This window comes from Rhinoderma darwinii, chromosome 7 (genome assembly GCF_050947455.1).
Source record: "Rhinoderma darwinii isolate aRhiDar2 chromosome 7, aRhiDar2.hap1, whole genome shotgun sequence".
Lineage (NCBI taxonomy): Eukaryota > Metazoa > Chordata > Amphibia > Anura > Rhinodermatidae > Rhinoderma > Rhinoderma darwinii.
Window position 1 is genome coordinate 135,015,896 of NC_134693.1, and position 25,974 is coordinate 135,041,869.

Below are 25,974 nucleotides of genomic sequence, written 5' to 3' on the forward strand. Positions count from 1 at the left end.
AGAGTAAGAGAATGTCAGGAAGACACACAGAGAAGAAGCCAGAGCTTGTAGTGAGTGTTATATCTCATCCCAGCGCTAGATTCACATCTACAGTGCTCATTACTGGTGTATGATTTCCTTCATGCTGCTTCTGCTTCGAGATGAGAACTGAGAATTAGGGTATGTGCACACACACAAATTCCGGACGTAAATCGGGGGTATTAACCCCCGAATTACGTCCGAAATTACAGCTTGAATGCGTTGACAAACATCTGCCCATTGAAAGCAATGGGCTGACGTTTGTCTGTTCACACAAGGCGTATATTTACGCGCCGCTGTCAAAAGACGACGCGTAAATAGACGCCCGCGTCAAAGAAGTGACCTGTCACTTCTTGGGGCGTAATTGGAGCCGTTATTCATTGACTCCAATGAAAAGCAGCGCCAATTACGTCCGTAATGGATGCGGCGTTCAAGCGCCTGCACATGCCGTTACGGCTGAAATTACGGGGATGTTTTCGCCTGAATACAGCCCCGTAATTTCGGCCGTTACGGACGTTGTCGTGTGAACAGACACTTAATAGAGCCTGTAGAGGGGAAAACTGCTAAAAAATGCAGAATACAGGTCATACCAGCATGCTCCATATCACTATATACAAGAAGATGTATAACTTATACCAGCTGTACATATATAATTATATACAGGAGATTCCCAGGTTATACCAGCATGCTCCATATCACTATATACAAGAAGATGTATAACTTATACCAGCTGTACATATATAATTATATACAGAAGATACCCAGGTTATACCAGCATGCTCCATATCACTATATACAAGAAGATGTATAACTTATACCAGCTGTACATATATAATTATATACAGGAGATTCCCAGGTTATACCAGCATGCTCCATATCACTATATACAAGAAGATGTATAACTTATACCAGCTGTACATATATAATTATATACAGGAGATACCCAGGTTATACCAGCATGCTCCATATCACTATATACAAGAAGATGTATAACTTATACCAGCTGTACATATATAATTATATACAGAAGATACCCAGGTTATACCAGCATGCTCCATATCACTATATACAAGAAGATGTATAACTTATACCAGCTGTACATATATAATTATATACAGAAGATACCCAGGTTATAACAGCATGCTCCATATCACTATATACAAGAAGATGTATAACTTATACCAGCTGTACATATATAATTATATACAGAAGATACCCAGGTTATACCAGCATGCTCAATATCACTATATACAAGAAGATGTATAACTTATACCAGCTGCACATATATAATTATATATAGAAGATACCCAGGTTATACCAGCATGCTCCATATCGCTATATACAAGAAGATGTATAACTTATACCAGCTGTACATATATAATTATCTACAGAATATACCCAGGTTATAGCAGCATGCTCCATATCGCTATATACAAGAAGATATATAACTTATACCAGCTGTACATATATAATTATATACAGAAGATACCCAGGTTATACCAGCATGATCCATATCACTATATACAAGAAGATGTATAACTTATACCAGCTGTACATATATAATTATATACAGAAGATACCCAGGTTATACCAGCGTGCTCCAATCACTATATACAAGAAGATGTATAACTTATACCAGCTGCACATATATAATTATATACAGAAGATACCCAGGTTATACCAGCATGCTCCATATCACTATATACAAGAAGATGTATAACTTATACCAGCTGTACATATATAATTATATACAGAATATACCCAGGTTATACCAGCATGCTCCATATCACTATATACAAGAAGATGTATAACTTATACCAGCTGTACATATATAATTATATACAGAAGATACCCAGGTTATACCAGCATGCTCCATATCACTATATACAAGAAGATGTATAACTTATACCAGCTGTACATATATAATTATATACAGAAGATACCCAGGTTATACCAGCATGCTCCATATCACTATATACAAGAAGATGTATAACTTATACCAGCTATACATATATAATTATCTACAGAATATACCTAGGTTATACCAGCATGCTCCATATCACTATATACAAGAAGATGTATAACTTATACCAGCTGTACATATATAATTATCTACAGAATATACCTAGGTTATACCAGCATGCTCCATATCATTATATACAAGAAGATGTATAACTTATACCAGCTGTACATATATAATTATATACAGGAGATACCCAGGTCATACCAGCATGCTCCATATCACTATATACAAGAAGATGTAGAACTTATACCAGCTGTACATATATAATTATATACAGAAGATACCCAGGTTATACCAGCATGCTCCATATCACTATATACAAGAAGATGTATAATTTATACCAGCTGTACATATATAATTATATACAGAAGATGCCCAGGTTATACCAGCATGCTCCATATCACTATATACAAGAAGATGTATAACTTATACCAGCTGTACATATATAATTATATACAGAAGATACCCAGGTTATACCAGCATGCTCCATATCACTATATACAAGAAGATGTATAACGTATACCAGCTGTAGATATATAATTATCTACAGAATATACCGAGGTTATACCAGCATGCTGCATATCACTATATACAGGAAGATGTATAACTTATACCAGCTGTACATATATAATTATATACAGAAGATGCCCAGGTTATACCAGCATGCTCCATATCACTGTATACAAGAAGATGTATAACTTATACCAGCTGTACATATATAATTATATACAGAAGATACCCAGGTTATACCAGCATGCTCCATATCACTATATACAAGAAGATGTATAACTTATACCAGCTGTACATATATAATTATATACAGAAGATACCCAGGTTATACCAGCATGCTCCATATCACTATATACAAGAAGAGGTATAACTTATACCAGCTGTACATATATAATTATATACAGAAGATGCCCAGGTTATACCAGCATGCTCCATATCACTATATATAAGAAGATGTATAACTTATACCAGCTGTACATATATAATTATATACAGAAGATACCCAGGTTATACCAGCATGCTCCATATCACTATATACAAGAAGATGTATAACTTATACCAGCTGTACATATATAATTATATACAGAAGATACCCAGGTTATACCAGCATGCTCAATATCACTATATACAAGAAGATGTATAACTTATACCAGCTGCACATATATAATTATATATAGAAGATACCCAGGTTATACCAGCATGCTCCATATCACTATATACAAGAAGATGTATAACTTATACCAGCTGTACATATATAATTATATACAGAAGATACCCAGGTTATACCAGCGTGCTCCAATCACTATATACAAGAAGATGTATAACTTATACCAGCTGCACATATATAATTATATACAGAAGATACCCAGGTTATACCAGCATGCTCCATATCACTATATACAAGAAGATGTATAACTTATACCAGCTGTACATATATAATTATATACAGAATATACCCAGGTTATACCAGCATGCTCCATATCACTATATACAAGAAGATGTATAACTTATACCAGCTGTACATATATAATTATATACAGAAGATACCCAGGTTATACCAGCATGCTCCATATCACTATATACAAGAAGATGTGTAACTTATACCAGCTGTACATATATAATTATATACAGAAGATACCCAGGTTATACCAGCATGCTCCATATCACTATATACAAGAAGATGTATAACTTATACCAGCTGCACATATATAATTATATACAGAAGATACCCAGGTTATACCAGCATGCTCCATATCACTATATACAAGAAGATGTATAACTTATACCAGCTGTACATATATAATTATATACAGAATATACCCAGGTTATACCAGCATGCTCCATATCACTATATACAAGAAGATGTGTAACTTATACCAGCTGCACATATATAATTATATACAGAAGATACCCAGGTTATACCAGCATGCTCCATATCACTATATACAAGAAGATGTATAACTTATACCAGCTGCACATATATAATTATATACAGAAGATACCCAGGTTATACCAGCATGCTCCATATCACTATATACAAGAAGATGTATAACTTATACCAGCTGTACATATATAATTATATACAGAATATACCCAGGTTATACCAGCATGCTCCATATCACTATATACAAGAAGATGTATAACTTATACCAGCTGTACATATATAATTATATACAGAAGATACCCAGGTTATACCAGCATGCTCCATATCACTATATACAAGAAGATGTGTAACTTATACCAGCTGTACATATATAATTATATACAGAAGATACCCAGGTTATACCAGCATGCTCCATATCACTATATACAAGAAGACGTATAACTTATACCAGCTGTACATATATAATTATATACAGAAGATACCCAGGTTATACCAGCATGCTCCATATCACTATATACAAGAAAATGTATAACTTATACCAGCTATACATATATAATTATCTACAGAATATACCTAAGTTATACCAGCATGCTCCATATCACTATATACAAGAAGATGTATAACTTATACCAGCTGCACATATATAATTATATACAGAAGATACCCAGGTTATACCAGCATGCTCCATATCACTATATACAAGAAGATGTATAACTTATACCAGCTGTACATATATAATTATATACAGAATATACCCAGGTTATACCAGCATGCTCCATATCACTATATACAAGAAGATGTATAACTTATACCAGCTGTACATATATAATTATATACAGAAGATACCCAGGTTATACCAGCATGCTCCATATCACTATATACAAGAAGATGTATAACTTATACCAGCTGTACATATATAATTATATACAGAAGATACCCAGGTTATACCAGCATGCTCCATATCACTATATACAAGAAGATGTATAACTTATACCAGCTGTACATATATAATTATATACAGAAGATTCCCAGGTTATACCAGCATGCTCCATATCACTATATACAAGAAGATGTATAACTTATACCAGCTGTAACTATATAATTATATACAGAAGATACCCAGGTTATACCAGCATGCTCCATATCACTATATACAAGAAGATGTATAACTTATACCAGCTGTACATATATAATTATCTACAGAATATACCTAGGTTATACCAGCATGCTCCATATCACTATATACAAGAAGATGTATAACTTATACCAGCTGTACATATATAATTATATACAGAAGATACCCAGGTTATACCAGCATGCTCCATATCACTATATACAAGAAGATGTATAACTTATACCAGCTGCACATATATAATTATCTACAGAATATACCTAGGTTATACCAGCATGGCCCACAATATATATATATAATTTTCCACTGTGTCAGACAAGAAATAACTTTCCTGCCTTGTTATTAAACAACATTTTATCTTTGCTGAATCCAAACACCTACTCCAAGTTCTTACTAAATATTTGCATTGGAGATTTGCAGGTGCTCAGCCCAGAAACCTTGATAGGAATGATCAACCTTTTCCTGATTGACCGATCCCTTTCTGACGCAGAAGCCGCTGTTGTTTCCACTTTATATCTCTGTTGTACCAGCCGCCGCACCTTTACCACGGTGAACTAATCGCAGGGCGTCAGTATAAAAGAGGGTGTGAAAACATAGTCAACTAAACGCCACACCATTCCCAATAATTACTAATAGCAAGTCATATTTAACAAGTGATTAATGCACCTTTAGAAACGTTCTATGACTGGCACAGGCATTGGCAGGGGCAGTGGAATGGCAGGTGTGTGCCCACCTCATGTACATAATTGCAGTTTGCGTAAATCACATTGCCTTATTCAAGCATGGGCAAAAGGGGCAACTAACCTGGGGCCACTACTACCCTCAAAAAGCACCAGCACTGTATGGTGGTATTAATTAGGGTCTGTAGGGCACTATTTGAGCACTATATGGCAACATTATGTAAGCACCACGTGGGCACTGTATGGCAAGATGGTTTTTGCCCAGGGGCCTATACAGAGTTAAATCTGGTCCTATATATGGCGTCTATTTTCTGCCAATGGCCCACTATTAGGGCATGTTCACATGGCGCTCAAAAAAAACGACGTGTCAACATGTCAAATACGCTAGCGTTTCTTGTGAAGCGCTTTCTAAAATACAGGCATTTTTTACGTGGTTTTTTTCCGTGTTTTGCACGCTTTTTGGTGCACAATTAGGATTCTCATTGACTATGGGAACATTTGCCGTGTTTTTTGCACGCTTTACGCGTCAAAGAATTGACCTGATGCATCTTTTTTAGTAAATACTCGTATTGCCCATAAAATAACAATTCTGGAGAATCTTTTTTTTTAGAACTCTGAATTGTGCCATTCCCCTATTATTCCTCCTAGAAATGTATGAATAAATTGACAGCTGGGTGTTACCATTCCCCTTGTCAAAGGGGCGTGTCTCTACACAGTCCCACTCTGTCAGTCCTGATTGGACATTGTCAGTCTATGTAGGGACACACCCCCAACTGATAACACCCAGTTGTTAATTTATTCATACATTTCTAGGAGGAATAAAAGAGGAACGATACAACACAGAGTTCTAAGAAAAGATGCTCCAGAATTGTTATTTCATGATGAATTCAATTATTTACTAACACAGACAAGTCAGAAGAGGAGACTGATCCTCTTTAAATTCTGTTTCTTATCTTTGTGCTCATTCTGTACAACCGAGAGACCTTAACTGAAATGCCAGGGGCCCATAACAAATATCTGAAGGGGCCCCACAGTGCACGAAGATCTTTTGCCTTTGAAGTTTTCCAATTATCGTTGTACTGTATTAACACAATGGCATGGACTCCAACCAGGAATACACAACTGAACCACATCCCTTATTTGTCCATAATTCTGCAAATTACATATTCAAGAATTTAGGAAAGCTGGGTAAAGTTGGAGGTATATGGGTATACCACCTACCATGTGCCCACCACCTATCATGTGCCCACCACCTATCATGTGCCCACCACCTACCATGTGAACGTTATAATACGGGTGTCTTCATATGTTGCAGAGGGGTCTTTGAGCTACCTCAGGTCCCAGGTGTGGCTGCTACCAGGGCCGACCTTAGGATAGATGGCGCGCCGTGCAAAATTTTCTTTCGGCGCCCCACCCCATCATAAAAAATACCCCATAAAAAGTATAATGTTCCCACACAGTATAATGTCCCCTAAGTGCCACACACAGTATACGGCCCCCTGTAGTGCCCCTACACAGTATAATGCCCCCCTTAGTGGCCCCCCACAGTATAATGTCCCCCCTCCCCTGGGTGCCACACACAGCCCCCCACCTGATAGGCTGCAGGCGGAACAGCCTGTAGCATAGTAAATGGCACAGCAGAGGGATACCTCCCTGCTTTATCATAGGATTCCATGGTATCTGCGTCCTAAGGACACAGATACTATTGAATGTAGCGTCGCTACCACTGTAGTAGACATAGCGGCTGCTAGCAGCGGCACAAGGCATGGCCTGTGACGCCACTAGCAGCCGCTATGGCTGCTACAGTGGTAATTACGCCACTGAGCAGAGAAGAAGCGCCTGGGCGGATAGGCAGCTGCAGCGTCGCCGGGCCCAGGCGCTTCACAAACACAAGCAGAGGAAAAGAGTTAGCGCAGAGCCCCCTTCCACCTGCTGGAGTGATGCGCCCTGTGCGATGGCACAGGTCGCACACCCCAAAGGCCAGTCCTGGCCGCAGCCTCTGCACCCCCTATAGCTACTCCCATTTCTGGAGTTATACCCTTGGTACAGACTTGAGCTGATGGAAGTGTAATTCATTGTATCACAGGTAGGTGGCAGCATTGTGCCAAAACGTGAGCTCTGCGGACTTGCCAACTGCTGGATATCAAGCATAACCATCTCGGTGCCATATTGTGCAAAGCACCAAGCCCAATTATTACACGGTTACATTTTCTGCTTTTAAATATACGAATGTGGGCGTAATCCTTGCTGCATGCCATTTTAAAGTGCCACTTTCTTTTCCCAAAAAATTGCGTTTCTTTTTATATATACTCAGGCAAAGGGGAGAAGCGTGGGCGAGGGCTGAGCACGCCGTGTATACAATCTACAGGGTACTTGTTATATAACGCTGTCTAAATAAAGACTCAGCGGCGACAGAGCAAAGAACGTTTGAATTTTTTTTTTCTATAACATTTGCAATATTATATTCGAGAATTTAAACCATTAATGGAAGAGAAAAATATTTGACTTTTTCATAACGATTTTAAAACGAAATGGATTAATCTGCATTATATATACCTCCTGTTGCCGTATTGGGCAGCCATTATTTAACACAATTAAATGGTCACATGGTCAGACCCTTTAAATCCCTTTAAAGGGTAACTAAAAGTTCAACAAACTTCTGACATGTCATAGTGATGCCAGGAGTTTTGATCGCTGGCGGTCTGAGCACTGAGACCCCCACCGATCGCTAGAATGAAGCAGTAGAACTAGCGCTCGTGTGAGCGCTGAGCCGCTTGCTTTCTGTTCGGCTTTTCTCGGAAAGCCGAGCAGTTGATATACGGACTCAATAGAAAGTCTATGAGCCCGTACTCCGCTACATCGTCTTTCAGAGAAAAGCCGAACAGAAACTAAGCCGCTCAGTGCTCTCATGAACGCTACTGCAGCTTCGTTTTAGCGATCGGTGGGGGTTTCAGTGCTCAGACCGCCAGCGATCAAAACTTGTGACATCAATATGACATGTCAGAAGTTTGTTGAACGTTTAGTTACCCTTTAAAGGAGTTGTCTACTTTGGCCAAATCCTTTTTTTTTTTTTTTTTTTTTTTTTTAATTAGTGTAATTCTAAATATTGCAAACAATTGGGTAATAGATCACAATAGTAACAATAACAGTGTGTACATAAAGAGAAACATCAGCAAGAATATACACATATATAACTAGCAAGTACAAGTTATCCAGTAGCCAAATCATACAATGAAGCACAAGGATATTCAAAATCATTTTTCAAATGCTAAAGATAAACAAGTAAACAAAACAAGTCACCTTTGTCGCATTTCAGAGCCGTGAAGGAGGTCACATCTCATCCCATCAAGAAGATGAGGAATTAGGGTATGTTCACACGAGGTTATTACGTCCGTAATTGACGGACGTCTTTCGGCCGCAAGTCCCGGACCGAGCACAGTGCAGGGAGCCGGGCTCCTAGCATCATACTTATGTACGATGCTAGGAGTCCCTGCCTCGCTGCAGGACAACTGTCCCGTACTGTAATCATGTTTTCAGTACGGGACAGTAGTTCCACGGAGAGGCAGGGACTCCTAGCATCGTACATAACTATGATGTTAGGAGCCCGGCTCCCTGCAGTGTGTTCGGTCCGGGGCTTGCGGACGAAATACGTCCGTCAATTACGGACGTAATGGCCTCGTGTGAACATACCCTTAGAGTGGAATCACAGGGCAGGATTATCATTAGGAACATCCATGGTAGTCAACCATTGACCCCATTATCTTTTGAAATTTGTCAGGGCAACCCCTGTGATAATACCCCAGTTGCTCATAGGTAAGGACAGTATTTAGAAGCGATTTCCATGATGATATCGATGGAGCTGTATCTGCCATGGCTATAGTTTTTCTATCCAGAAATAAAAAAACTACCAGTGTGGTGCATCCATTGTTCCTCATCTATAAGACCCAATAAGGCTATTTTTGGGCCATTGTTCTTCATCTATAAGAACCAATAAGGCTATTTTTGGGGTATACAACAAAGGACATGGTAACAATGGAGTAATGATGTCATATACCGGTCTCCAAAATTCAGATACAAACGAACATTCCCAATTGAGATGCCAAAAGTCCGCCTCTGGTTGATAACATCTATGGCAAGCTGATGTGGGTAGTCTACCCATTCGGTGCAGTCGCACAGGGGTGAGGTAAGTTTGGTGTATAATATATAACTGAATAAGTTTATTATTTATTGCTGGAGACACTGTCAAATGCGAGTATAAAATGTCAACCAGGTCTTCAGGAGAAAGATCTGGTATCTGCGTTTTCCACCTAACCAATGCTGGAAGCGGAGCAGAATTAATTTTGGCCGAAAGCAAAGGGGTATATAGCGCTGAAATAAGACCCCTAGGGCCTTGAGACTTCAGTATTCCAATAAGAGGGTATGCAGATATGAGCGAAGAGTGAGGTGGGAATTGTGTCTGCAGGGCATGGCGAAGTTGGAAATATTTAAACCACTGTAACTCCGGGTAATACCCAGATCCCGCCACATCTGGGAGTCCGGCAATGACTGAATATATGGTAATGTAGGGTTGTGCCATAAAGGAAGTTCCGGAACTGTATCCCTATAAGCAAGTAAACTTTTAGACGTGCGCCAAACCGCCAAAGCCAGAATATGCATAGGAAGCAAAGCAGTACGTGTAGTGAATCTGGGGTATTCTAAAAAACAAATCAAACTATGTCCTGCAACCAATGAAGCCAAATAATAGTCTGTGTCAGAAAGAGGGACATTGGACAAATCCTTTTTACTACGAGAGACAGGGTGTCCCACTCAGGTGTAATCGGTGGGAGAACCTGGGAGAAAGTGTTGTATTTCCCAGCAGTGCCCCCGCAGGTGAAATGAAGCATTACTCAGTAGCTAGTAAAATCAATGGGCTGTCGGTGTAATGCATGGACATGCCATGTCCTTCAGAGAGTCCTCAATGATGGATCCCTCTATTAACCCATTATTCCCTAATAGGATATTAAAATATAAGTTTCCTAAACCAGACAACCCGGTAGGAAATCTCCTTTAACATGAGTTCCCCTTTAGTAGGAATCAGTGACATCATTGGGGGATGGGGACTTCCCAGTTTGTCTACACACATCAGCCTGTGCATCTATATTTATAGAGACCTGGGATGACCGCAGGAGGTCGAGGAACAGTATAAGATAAATACATTGTCATGTTATTCCATGGTATTAGTATTCCACCAGAAGGTCCAACATTCAAAGTTTCATCAGGTCCCCCTTATTGAGGGGCATTTGTGCGGCAGTTACTTCGTTTTTCTCCCTGGTGGTTTGGTTGCTTGTAGTTTATAATCATCCTGTCCTCACTGTAACGGAAATCAGCTATATTATGCACTGATTTCCTGGTTAGTTTGTGCTCATACACAGTCAATCTGAATAAGCAGAGCTGCAGTGTAAAGTATGAGGAAGGGGCAAAGAAGCAGCCTGAGCCTCTGACTACCTCAGACTCCAACAGACAATGCAGATAAACTGGAGCCACTGATTACAGCTGTGTCCTAATAAAGCAGCGCCAAAAAGAGAATAATGTCAGATATTATTGGCTATAAATCTAGATAAATTGTGTTTTTTTTTTTAATATTTTGCTTTATAGATCTTGATCTTAAAATGTTCCTCCAATTTTACAAACTTCTGACAGGCCATAGAGATATGTGACATGTTATGAGCCAATTTTATGCCATAGTGCTTAGTTGTCACAGGAAATAACATAAAGGGGTGGAGTCTGTCACAAAATTGCCAGTGTGGGAAAATATGTGTCATGGAGATATCAATGTCAAGTTGCTACAATGTAGAAATCATACTGTAACAGTCAGCACTGGTAGCACAAAGCAATTACATTATACAGGTAACGAATATATAGAGACCCTAGTTAAAAGCGGATTTTCCATTTTTGGATGGAGTTTCCCTTTAAATATGACCCGCACTCCAAAGTTATCACTTGTTTATGTGTTGAGGCCAAAATAGGGGAGCGAAGGTTCCATATCTGTGCCCTGAACTCCACAACACCTTGTCCTGCCATTCCGCCGGCATTTCCTCCTTATCAGCTGTCATCTGTTTCTCACTGTCAGCTACGACCGAGTCAACAACAAGGTGGAGCAGCTCCGATCTGAACAGCTATAGTGGGTGCCGATAATACCAGTGGCAGCTGGGACCTAGTACCTGAAGAGACCCAAAGTCCCCTCTGCCGCACAAGAAGACGCCAGTATAGGAAGCGCACATCGTAGGTGAGGGCCCAGTTACAGATTGTGCATTAGGACCCAGGAGCTTCAAGTTACTCCTCTGATCTATTCAGTGAGTAAAGGGCCTTTTACACGGACCGATAAGCGGCCGGTGCAGCGAGCGTCAATGAACGAGACATCGTTAATCGGCGCAGCTTGCTCCTGTCACACGGAGCTATGGATGGGGACGAGCGGTCGTTACTCTAATAGCCGACAACGATAATATTTCACTTTTTTAAAATGATATGACCGGCAGGTGATTGAGCAACGAGCGTTATATGAAAACTCGTCTGCCCGATAATCGTCCTGTGTAAAATCTGTTTGCGTTGTGGCTCCCGTCTGCAAGCTGCGCTATTTTTCCCATAAAAAACAACAGACTTTTCTACAGAGGCGCCTAACGGAATCTCCGATGCAGATGTGAACAAAGCCTAAACCACATTTCCTATCAAATCCAAAAAATCCCAGTAAGGCTGTGTTCACTTGTGTGTTGGAAACAGAAGCCTTCATTGCAGATTCTGTCAAAAACGCACTATTTTTTGGGGTAAAATGATGGATGCCATGATGGAAATGATGGAAGTTTTCCGGCATGTGACGGATTTGTCACAGCATTGAGTTCTGTTTTTCTGCAAATATGGCGGAACAGAAAAACAGAATTCCTAGCGCAGATGTGAACAGAGCCTAAGTCGTTAAAAATTCTGTTCACCCATTTTTTCTGTTTCAAGTAGAGCTGTGTGACAAACAATATGGCTGCCATTACAGGGTATGTGACCCATTTAAAGGAATTGTCAAAGAAAGAAATCACATTTTCAAATAGCCAATTAGTAAATTCTGAGTTATAAGCGGGGGTATTGTCGTCACGCCACTCAACTACAAAGAGTGTCTCTTGATCTGGAGGACCCTCCACATCTATGCATTACATAGTCCTTTAATTTTTAATAGACTGTGTAATGCTTAATTTCACCTGCGGTGGCGCTGCAGGAAACCGAAGGCTTTCTGCTGGATTCCCTCACAGATTACAGCTGATCGCTGGGGGACCCCAGCAGTGGGACACCCTATTATCTACTTTTCCTTCTAACAAACAGTGATTGTTAAATGTGGACAACGCCTTTAAGTAATTTGAACAAACAAGTGACAACCACTGTGAGAGCTGTAATAACAGACATATTGGTGGTCACACAGTTTTTCTGGATATCACTTTTTTAACTACTTAGTCAAGCAGTGGTGTCACGTTGGGTTCGTGGACCCACTGGGCCGTACTGCATTGGCAGTCTGGCAGCTGGCCAATGCAGGGTGCAGGTCACAGTCTATAGTTCGTATAGGGTACCTGTGGCAGCTCGGACAGTAGCAAGGCAGGCTCGGCTGGGACTAGGCAGCAGGTAGACGTCAGGCGTGGAGTAGCAGGACAGGCGTGGTATACAGTACAGCACGACTACAGCTCAGCACGGCACTTGACCGGGATAGCACGGGATACAGGAACAGGGAACACTAGGAACTGGGAAACACTAGGAGACCATTTGCATAGTCAAACTTAGGGTACGACAACAACCCTCAGGCATGGGTGGAAGGGGCTGAGCCCTTCTTATAGTAAAGGGTGCTATTGGCTAATTAAACATGAAAGTCCGGTGCTCTCGCTGCACCTTTAAGAGCAGGCACAAGCGTGCGCGTCCACCCTACGGGACACGACCGAGGTGAGCGGAGACTGGGGCCAGCGCTCGCAGATCCATGGCTGTGGGCGTCAGGAGGTGAGTGAGCTTAACGGCCCACGGCCATGGGCATGACAAGTGGTATGTGCTGTGCACCCATACGGCTACATAACTAGGTGGATTTGTCGTTCCGGAACATGAAAAAGTTGGGTGACAACCCCAGGTTGAGCGGTACTGGAAGCCATATTGTTTGTTACTCTGTCCCAGCATTCCATGTTATTTTTATTTCTTTTTTTCTGTGTATATAACATTCTATTTCCGTCTGTATATCTTTTATTTGTTAACCAAATAATATTTCATTTTACTCCAGAGCGAACCGCGAATCTAGCGACAGTGGCGTTCGCTCTCGTTTTGTCAAGTGATAGGTATTATGCTGAATTCCTGAATGATAAGTAAATACTTTCTCCATGTAACAGCCAGACGTCCATAGAAACACGCAATGTGAGATAAGAAGCACTTGACTGACTACCGGCCTTCTGAGAATAGGAGACATTATATATACACTATATTGATAAAAAGTATGTGGACACCTCCACATTCCACCGACAGGAGCTTTATTGACGTCCCATTCTATATCCATAGACATTAATATGGCGCTGGTTCCCCCTTTTGCAGCTTAAACAGATACCACTCTTCTGGTGAGACCTCCTATAAGATTTTGGGGTGTCTGTGGGAAATTTTGCCCATTCATCCAGAAAATAATTTGTGAGGTCAGACACTGATGTTGGGGGAGGGGGTCTAGCTCGTAATCTCCATTCTAGTTCATCCCAAAGGTGTTGGATGGGGTTGAGGTCAGGACTCTGTGTGGCCAGTCAAGTTCTTCACACCAAACTCCCCACACACAGATTTGCCAGATATTATATGTAACCAGGGCTGGTGTCAGCACCCGGCGAACCTAGGCAAGTGCCGGGTCCCACTACCCATGGGGGAACCTACTCGGCCATAGGGTGCTGACACTGCTCCTCCAGGAGTGGAGTCCCCGGCCAGATGATTCCCGACGCTGTTGCCTGGGATTCAGCTCCTGGAGAAGCCCCTGACGTCACTAACCATATATGGACAGTGACGTTAGGGGCTCCTCCAGGAGAGGAATCTCCGGCCAGGGCATCTGCAACGCTCTGGCTGGGGATTCCGCTCCTTGAAGAGGGCTGTGTGGCACTACATATGAGGGGGACTGTGTGGCACTACATATGAGGGGGACTATGTGGCACTATCTACAGAGGGCACTAAATATATGGTGGAAAACTAGGGGCCTAACTACTATATGGGGGCACAAACTGCAGTTTTCTGCCGTTTTACTACCGCTGTGAGTTCCCCCGTAAAGCGGCCCACTAAGTCTGTGTCGCCCAAGGGCCCACATAAACCTGGAGCCGGCCCTGTATGTAATATATGCAAATACTGGATTTTCATAAAGAACTGTATGTATCTGTGTATTGTATGGACATAGAATGCACGTGCCTATTATATATATATATATAATATTTTCTAGATTGTGTGGTGTGGTAAGCGATGCATGGCTACAGGGGTAACCGGCCACGTAGAAAGGAACAAATTATAGTGAGGGCAAAATGTCCAATTGTCCCAGGGGCCTCATAATTTAGGAACCTTCACCAGTCTCATGAACTATCAGTCCTGTTCCCTGCGTTGGTCTCCTTCACATGTATGGAGTTCATGTGGAACTGAAAGTCTCAGCATGCCCTTGTGTGGCTTAGGATATAGGAGCATAATTACGACAGGACATCAAATGTGGAAACAGCACGGCTGCTAATTATATTGTTTTTTAGGTATTGATGCATTTTTTTCTTTGGTGGGAGATTTTTAATACTGTGATAATTCCTTTGCAGATCAGCAGAAAGTTTTCCTGTTACCGTGGAAACTGAGAGCGGATTCATTGTCATCAGGATTTGATTGTACTGTTAAAAATATCTCTATGTTCTGTTTTTGTGAAAGGAAACTGATAACTATGATGGACGGGAGCCAAGATCTGCAAGTGTGGTCACGTAGAGCGCCGCCTCATAGAAACGATAGTAACACAGCTCTGTATATGTCAGTACATTTCCACACAATGTTGAGAAATGAAAATAGCGGCTGTATAACTTCTGCGCTCATCCAGACCAAAGAAATTTGATCAGATAAGATTTAAATTAAAGAACAGCTCCAACCACAGCTGATCTTACCCATGGTTGTTAAGTAGACACTATTATAATATACCCCCTATATACAAGAATATAACTACTATAATACTGCCCCTATATACAAGAATATAACTACTATAATACTGCCCCTATATACAAGAATATAACTACTATAATACTGCCCCTATATACAAGAATATAACTACTATAATACTGCCCCTATATACAAGAATATAACTACTATAATACTGCCCCCTATATACAAGAATATAACTACTATAATATTGCCCTTTATACAAGAATATAACTACTATAATACTGCCCCTATATACAAGAATATAACTACTATAATACTGCCCCCTATATACAAGAATATAACTACTATAATACTGCCCCTATATACAAGAATATAACTACTATAAAACTGCCCCTATATACAAGAATATAACTACTATAATACTGCCCCCTATATACAGGAATATAACTACTATAATACTGCCCCCTAAATACAAGAATATAACTACTATAATACTGCCCCCTATATACAAGAATATAACTACTATAACACTGCACTCTATATATAAGAATATAACTACTATAATACTGCCCCCTATATACAAGAATATAATAACTATAATACTCCCCCTATATACAGGAATATAACTACTATAATACTGCCCCTATATACAAGAATATAACTACTATAATACTGCCCCCTATATACAAGAATATAATAACTATAATACTCCCCCTATATACAAGAATATAACTACTATAATACTGCCCCTATATACAAGAATATAACTACTATAATACTGCCCCCTATATACAAGTATATAACTACTATAATACTGCCCCCTATATACAAGAATATAACTACTATAATACTGCCCCTATATACAAGAATATAACTACTATAATACTGTCCCTATATACAAGAATATAACTACTATAATACTGCTCCTATATACAAGAATATAACTACTATAATACTTCCTCCTATATACAAGAATATAACTACTATAACACTGCACTCTATATATAAGAATATAACTACTATAATACTGCCCCCTATATACAAGAATATAATAACTATAATACTCCCCCTATATACAGGAATATAACTACTATAATACTGCCCCTATATACAAGAATATAACTACTATAATACTGCCCCCTATATACAAGAATATAATAACTATAATACTCCCCCTATATACAAGAATATAACTACTATAATACTGCCCCTATATACAAGAATATAACTACTATAATACTGCCCCCTATATACAAGTATATAACTACTATAATACTGCCCCCTATATACAAGAATATAACTACTATAATACTGCCCCTATATACAAGAATATAACTACTATAATACTGTCCCTATATACAAGAATATAACTACTATAATACTGCTCCTATATACAAGAATATAACTACTATAATACTGCCTCCTATATACAGGAATATAACTACTATAATACTGCCTCCTATATACAAGAATATAACTACCATAATACAGCCCCCTATATACAAGTATATAACTACTATAATACTGCTCCTATATACAAGAATATAACTACTATAATACTGCCTCCTATATACAAGAATATAACTACTATAATACTGCTCCTATATACAAGAATATAACTACTATAATACTGCCTCCTATATACAAGAATATAACTACTATAATACTGCCTCCTATATACAAGAATATAACTACTATAATATAGCCCCCTATATACAAGTATATAACTACTATAATACTGCCCCCTATATACAAGAATATAACTACTATAATACTGCCCCCTATATACAAGAATATAACTACTATAATACTGCCCCCTATATACAAGAATATAACTACTATAATACTGCTCCATTTTGGCAATAGTATTGATCTGAACAGGTAGAAGAACTTTTAGGGTATGTGCACACACACTAATTACGTCCGTAATTGACGGACGTATTTCGGCCGCAAGTACCGGACCGAACACAGTGCAGGGAGCCGGGCTCCTAGCATCATACTTATGTCCCTGCAGGACCACTGTCACGTACTGAAAACATGATTACAGTACGGGACAGTTGTCCTGCAGCGAGGCAGGGACTCCTGGCATCGTACATAACTATGATGCTAGGAGCCCGGCTCCCTGCATTGTGTTCGGTCCGAGACTTGCGGCCGAAATACGTCCGTCAATTACGGACGTAATTAGTGTGTGTGCACATACCCTTATTCTACTTGAATTGACATTTGCTTTCTTTTAACATCAACATTTACTATTTTATTACCATACCAGTATCTGTATATGCAGTTAGTTATTTGCAAATACTTTACCTATTTTGAGTTACATTATTCAGAGCTGCATGCATAATTCTGCTGGCTGCTCTTGGTAATAGAATGTGATGTGCCTTATTTCACTTGTGCCCTCACAGTTTAGCTGTAGCTGCATTCGGAATCAAAATCAATACAAAACAACGATAGCCATGAAAGGATGGATGAATTTCTACCACTATATTCCCCTACATTATAACTGGCATGCTTCTCCCTACTGCTATGTTGATGTGGCCCTCAATGTTCTCATCATGTCGCTGTATGGCTATGTTCACACGGAGTATTTTGCAGGAGGAATATCTGCCTCAAAATTTAGTTTGGAAGTTTGAGGCAGATTTTCCTCTCCCTGCACGCCGATTTTCGCACCGTTTTTCGCCCGCGGCCATTGAGCGCCGCGGGCATAAAACACCGCGACATACGCTTTCTCTGCCTCCCATTGAAGTCAATGGGAGGTCAGAGGCGTAAATGCCCGAAGATCGGGCATGTCGCTTCTTTTTTCCCGCGAGGCAGTTTTACTGCTCTCGGGAAAAAGACGCCGACGCCTCCCATTGAAATCAATGGGAGGCATTTTAGGGCCGTTTTTGCCGAGTTTTGCGACGCGCTTTCCGCATCAAAAAACTCGGCAAAATACTCCGTGTGAACATAGCCTATATTTGTTTTTGATGAAGGGTTCAGCTCGTATCCAGTTTATTTGGGAAAACCTTTAGATGACGTCTCTGTTTCCTGCTGAAAAAAATTCCGAAACTTCAAGAGCTTTAGTGTTGTAGGATCACGGAGCGTTGCATTCCCGGCTGGATGTTTTTGTGGATCTTACATAAGTCTATGATTGGGCGAGGTGCAAGAAGACCATTGAATGCAACGGAGAGTAAGGGCATGTTCACACGCAGTGACCAAAAATGTCTGAAAATACGGAGCTGTTTTCAGGCGAAGTACTCGCGTTTTTCGCTGCGTATTTTACGGCCGTTATTGGTGCTGTTTTTCAATGGAGTCAATGAAAAACAGCTCCAAAAACATCCCAAGAAGTGACATGCACTTCTTTTTCGCGGGCGTCTTTTTACGCGCCGTATTTTGACAGCGACGCGTAAAATTACACCACGTGGGAACAGAACATCGTAAAACCCATTGAAAGCAATGGGCAGATGTTTGTAGGCGTAATGGAGCCGTGTTTTCAGGCGTAATTCGAGGCGTAAAATGCCCGAATTACGTCTGAAAACAGTGCGTGTGAACATATCCTAAGGCCACATTCACACGAGCGGATCAGATTCACGCACGTTTTAATGCACCCAGTGACTTCAGTGGGCGCGGACTCTCGCTGTGTGAAAACTCACACATATGTGAACGGCTCCATTGAAATCAATGGGTCCGGTGTGCTGCGCGTGATTTCCATGCGCTGCACACGGACGTTATTCACGTTTGTGTGAATGGGCCCTAAGGCTACGTTCACACAGGGCGGTTACGCTGCGTAAAGGTACGCAGTGAATCCGCCCTGGCGGCCTCAGGGAATGTGCGCTGCAGAAAACTGCACGTAAAACATCCTGCAGGTGTAACTGTCTAATCTATGGCTCCGTCCTATTCGGCACCAATCATGCCCGAAGGGAGGACAGTGAAGGACTTGTGTAAAAAAAATATCTTGAACATTTAATGGGGAGTATAATATATGACAAGGGCCGGCCTTAATGCGACCTGTGCAGACGGTCAACACACCACGTGTCATCTCTACCCCCTGGAGCTTGTGACCACCACCAATCTTAAAGGGGGTTTCTGGGACTGCAATATTGATAGGCAACCTGAGTGGAGGTCCAACTATATATATACACACGCACACACATTCGAGTCACATTATTATGAGCAGCAGCTAATATGCAGAGTAACCGGCGCGTGCAGCACGGACAGCATTAGACGGGCTGGGAGTGATCAATAAGGCGCTGGTCGGTGGTCTCAGGTATCTGTCACCGTGCTGACTGCAGAACATCCCACATCCCAGGACGATCGAGGTTGCACAGATGCTCAATTGGGTTCAAGTCTGGTGAATTAGGGGGTCAGGGAAGTACTTGGAAGTCTTGGTCCTGGTCTTCCAACCACTGTCGGACATTTCTAGCCGTGTGACATGTCGCATTGTCTCGCTGGAAGATTCCATCTGCCCCAGGGAAGACAATCAGCATTTATGGGGGGACATGATTTGCAACGATGAATTTATACCCACATCGGTTCAGAGCCGTCCACATGGATGAGTGGCCCAGAGAACGCCATGAAAACATTCCCCAGACCATAACGCTGCCGCCACTGGGTCGTGTTCTTCCAGCAATGGTTGCCGGGTATTTGTTCTCTGATGTTTCTCGCCTGACACGCCAACGTCCATCCGTTCCATGAAGCAGAAAACGGACTCATCGGAGAAGACGACCCTTTACCAATCATCGGTGGTCCAATTCCGATACTGCCGTGCAAATTGAAGCCTTTTTTCCGCTGCACCTTTGTTACACAGGAGCAGTGACCATCCGTCAGCTCCAGAGCCCCATACGCAGCCGGGTTCGCGGAACTGTTGTATTAGACCCCCTGCCTGGTAGCCCCCTGGTTGATTTTCACGGTGAGCTGCTCCGCTGTAGCGTGTCGTTCGGCACTCGCGCACCTTCGTAACCGACGTTCACCTCTCACACCAATGGCACGTGGTGCTCCGCAATTTCCACATCAGTTATTCCCAATGGTGCCATTTGTCCACTCACGATACACTCACCACAGCAGCACGCGAACCGTTCACAAACTGCGCTGTGTGAGAAATACCGCCACCCTCGGCCCGAAAGCCAATAATCATCCCTTTTTGAACCTTTGATAAATCGCCCCTTTTACCCATGACAACAACGAGTGATATGTGATCAGACAGCCGACCGCACACCTTATATACCCACCAAGCCACGACATGTCACTTCCTTCATGGGCTACGCGCTGCCGACGTCGAAAGTAGGAGGTGGTCATAATAATGTGACTACTGTGTATATGTACTATATTGCGGTATTATTTCAGCACTATATGGGGGTACTTACTTAGGCATTGTGTGGCACTGCTTCTTAGGCACTGTACAGTGTATTATTTTGCTGTTTGTAGTGATGGCGGCATTGTATAGTAAGTGTTTATTGGGCACCTGCTGTATGGCGGTTATAATAATAGCACTGTATATTTCGTGTTTTGTTACTCGTACTCTGTGACTGTTCGCTTTACTTACGAGGATTTATGAGGATTCTTGCGTGCGTTGATTAATGCATTTATCTTGGCCCTGAGCGTATAACTGACCTCTTCTGTCAGATTGCATTTGTCACAGAGTGGGCCGAGGAGTTGTGTGGGTTTTCTCTGTGACGATTGGAATTTTTCTGGGTGTAGTCACGTAACCATTGACAATTGTAATTTTGCTGTTTACGGAGAACACAATGTATTTTCCATCAAAAAAGAGAAATCTTGTCACTGGTCCAGCGGTCAAAGCAAAATACAGAATTAAAGATACGTAGACGACATTTCACAATGGCAAAACATGAGATCACAACCCAATATTAGACAATATGTTTACAAAGTATAAATTTACATATACTGTTGAGTAACTTGTTGCTTTATTTTGCTTGTGTACTAATTTCGAGATATATAATATTGTTTTCTCTATTCACAACCAAAGCTGAATTCAATTTTCTACGGCTTTCCTAATACCATTGAGCTTTGATTGCAGGAGTCCGGATAACGGTTACCCAATGAGAACCAAGATGTCAGGTCGGTATGTGACTACAGAGTGTTAATAAACCACCTTCTCTATCCAAGGGCAAGCAGTAGAATGTAAAAAAAAAAAGCTTTGGATGTGATTAGAGGACAGGCGTAGCTAGTAGGGGAACAGAGAGGGCACAAAGTGGACGTCTCTAGGTCCCAATTTTGGTGGAGCGGTTAATAAATGGCTCCTAAAGCATTCCCTAGAACGTGGTACTAGCGAAGACTCAGGGAGGGCATCGTGAAACAGTCAGAGGCGGCAGAAGATAAGACACAACATAAGAGAAGGTAAGTGAAATGAGAGGGGGGCAGAGTAATGGCATACAGGGGGCAGAGTGATGGCATACAGGGGGCAGAGTGGTGGCATACAGGGGGCAGAGTGGTGGCATACAGGGGACAGAGTGATGGCATACAGGGGGCAGAGTGATGGCGTACAGGGGGCAGAGTGATGGCGTACAGGGGGCAGAGTGGTGGCATACAGGGGACAGAGTGATGGCGTACAGGGGGCAGAGTGATGGCGTACAGGGGGCAGAGTGATGGTATACTAGGGGCCAGATCGATGCCATATTAGAGGGCAGAGTGATGGCCATACTTCCCAAATGTCCCAGATCCATCAGGACAGTCCCAGATTCTGGGCGGTGTCTCACTGTCCTGGCCAGTCGGTGGCATGTCCTGGTTTAAACTGTATCTGTGTCCTTAGGACGCAGATAGAGTTGAATCCAATGGTGCAGCAGAGAGCCCTCAGCCCCCTGCTCCACCGTCCACTATGTAATGTCGGCTGTGAGCCGTTCGGCACAGGCAGGCGCGATGTAGTGACATCATCGCGCCTGTCTACACCAAGCCAGACACTGCACAGACCGGAGGAGTAGAGGGATCTCCTCCACTCGTCGTGGGAACGGTTTGGTATTTATTTTATTATTTTTATTAGGCACTATCGGGGCATTATACTGCATGTGGGCAGTTATGGGGGCATTATACTGCGTAGAACAGCTATGGGGGCATTATACTGTGTGGGGGCAGTTATGGGGGCATTATGCTGTGTCCCCCACACAGAGGAGGCATTATACTGTGTAGGGCAGCTATGGGGACATTATACTATGTAGGGCAGCTGTGGGGGCATTATACTGCATGGCGCAGCTCTGGGGGGCATTATACCATGTTTGGGTAGTTATGAGGGCATTATACTGTGTAGGGCAGCTATGGGGGCATTATACTGTGTGGAGGGGTGTTATGGGGAGCATTATGCTTTGTGTGGTAGTTATGAGGGTATTATACTGTATAGGGCAGCTATGGGGGCATTATGCTTTGTGGGGTCACTATGGGAACATGATACTATGTAAGGCAGTTATTGCAGCATTATTCTGTGTGGGAGCCGCTGTGGGGCATTATACTGTATGTGGGCAGCTATGGGGGCATTATACTATGTGGAGGTGAGTTATGGGGAGCATTATACTGTGTGGGGGCAGCTGTGGTTCATTATACTGTGTGGGGGCAGCTGTGGTTCATTATGCTGTGTGGGGGCAGCTATGGGGCATTATACGCACGCTGCATCTTTTGACCCTCTTTGCAATACTTCAAAGTTGGGCGGTATGGTGATAGCATATAAAGGGGCAAGGGGTGGCATAGTGGGGGCAGATTTATAGTTGTATACATGTGTTACCTGGGTTGGGGGCACACTCAGTCCTCAGATCTGTTCTCCCCCTGTGCTGATCCTCTGGACTAGATTACATCATCTACAACTCCAAATTAGAAGAGTGACGCAAAGTCACATAAGGAATCAGCTTTGTACGTGGCTTTATGTTGTGGAGCGGTGTTACGGTTCATACAGGCGTCACAGTTCAGGTCTGGGAATGCTGGGATTTGTAGTGTATTACAGGGACATGGGGACATAGTTCAGCGGTTCCCTGGGGAATGTGACCAGAAAGAGTCCGGACGTCAGACCTTTCAGATTCTAATGGATGTAAAAGAAAGCTCGTCCTTCAGTCCATGGACAATACTTAGACTGGAGCGAAGCGCTGAGCCCCCCTCCCTCTATTTAGGATGGTGTCAGCGCTGCTGGATGAAGACGTGGTATAGTCATGATATTTCACATTGTGCAGCCAGAGCAGGACATTGGGGGCATTCTTCGAAGTAAAAGCGCCCTTCATCTGGAAACTAGGACTCCATGTACCAGAAAGCGCTAGCGATGGCACAGCCAACGTGGGGGCCAGGAGGCAAAATGCCTGGTGTTTATCGCACACTTCAATCTCATCTTTAGCTCAATTAACCCTTTCTTACCTACAGAAATGCCAACAGTCAATATAATAACATACAGTTAATAAAAAAAAATTAAAGGAGTTGTTCAGGATTAGAAAAACATGGCTGAATTATTACAAAAACAGCACCACACCTGTCCTCAGGTTGTTTGTGGTATTGCAGCTCAGCCCCATTCACTTCAATAGAGCTGAACTGCAATACCAGACACAACCTGTGGACAGGAGTAGCTCTGTTTTAATCAGATTTTATTACAAAGGTCCCCTGACATCAAGCCGATCTGTGGCGGATCACCATAGTAAGTGTTCAATTCCCCTGCAGCACCACCAGTGGAGAAATAAAGCATTACACAGTGATGATTAAAATCAACGGGCTGTCTATGTAATGTATGGACATGCCGGGTCCTCCAAAGTGAGAGACGCTCTTTGTGGCTACTCTGGTTAATAGATGAGCGTACTGGAGCGTCCTTTAATAACTTCGATTTTTTTAATCAGGGATTTAATTTTATTATAAGGTTTTCTAAACCAGACCTTTTATTGTGTGACTAGTTGCATTGCAGTGGAAATTGCCCTTGGATGCGACTATATCCCTGGTATTATATGATGAGGTGAAGTTGGTCTTTCTAGGACAGTGTTTAATATGTCAATCCCTTTTTAAAGCCGAACTCCACCCAAGACCTTAAAGCTCCGTAGTCGCACCACGGGAACTCAGCATTTAATATCCGTTTACATCTGCAGCTTCCAGACATGGAAAGTGTCGGGTCCTTGTCATCCACAGGCCTGAGGTGATGTAGACATTGTGCAGGGACAGAGAGAAGTCCCACGTTCATTGTGTGATTCATAATATACGTGACAATATACATGCTTCATCGTTCTCCATCTTTTAAGCTACAATGATATTCTCAGATCATCTTCTTTAAACGGAATTTCGTTTTTAAACCCAAAATGTTGGTCTTTTTAAGTTTATACTATAAATATGAGTGCCTGAAGCCACCACTAGAGGGAGCTCAATGCATAAATATTCATGCAGCTCGCATTGAACTCAATAATAAATGTATTTTCAGTGAGCTCCCCCTAGTGGCGGCTTCAGGCAGCTAGAATATTAATATTTAACTCTATGGCTAGGTAAAGGAACACAGAAGATTTGGAGCTCTGTTTCAGAAAAAGGAGCTTCGACCCCTATAAGGATATAGTATGGCTGTGTACAAGCTCCGAGTTATATTGCAGATAATTATGCCTTTGATTTCATGCTGAGATTTTTTTTCTGATGGAGTCATAAAGAATTTTTTTTTGCATAGGTCCGCCAGATGCTATATAGTGGTGATTGGCTGCACGGTGATTGGTGATTGGCTATATAGTGGTGATTGGCATGCAGGAATTGCCGTAACCCCACTTCGATTGGTCCATATAGGGAGAAAATTCACAAGCATTGATGTCCCAGAGGTCAGACACTCACCGAACAGACTTTGATAATGAATCTAATCAATATGTCAACATTATTTATGGTGGGTAATCACAAACAAGTTGTCTGGTCTAGGAAAAATATTTTCAAATATCCTATTAGGAAATTCTGCATTAATAGAGGGGATTCTCCCATTCAGGACCCATCTATTAGCAAGAGCGGCTACAAAGAGTGTCTCTCACTCTGGAGGACCCGGCATATCCACGGATTACACAGACAACACATTGATATGAATGAGCACTGTGTAATGCCTCATTTCCCCTGTGGTGGCGCTGCAGGGAAATTGAACACCCTCACAGATTACAGCTGATCGCTGGGGGTCACAGCATCAAGGCAT

At 41.8% G+C, this 25,974-nt stretch overlaps 1 long non-coding RNA gene across 2 annotated transcripts; it reads left to right on the forward strand.

The window, feature by feature from the left end:
* The first annotated feature begins 9,852 nt into the window (after nucleotides 1-9,852).
* On the forward strand, nucleotides 9,853-22,192 carry LOC142657391 (uncharacterized). 2 transcript variants are annotated; one of them, XR_012849916.1, is made up of 4 exons: nucleotides 9,853-9,930; nucleotides 11,857-12,012; nucleotides 14,020-14,074; nucleotides 15,551-15,856. It is a non-coding gene; the product is annotated as an uncharacterized LOC142657391 (long non-coding RNA). The 2 variants fall into 2 exon arrangements; XR_012849917.1 differs by lacking the exons at nucleotides 14,020-14,074; nucleotides 15,551-15,856 and adding an exon at nucleotides 21,892-22,192.
* Nucleotides 22,193-25,974: the final 3,782 nt, after the last annotated feature.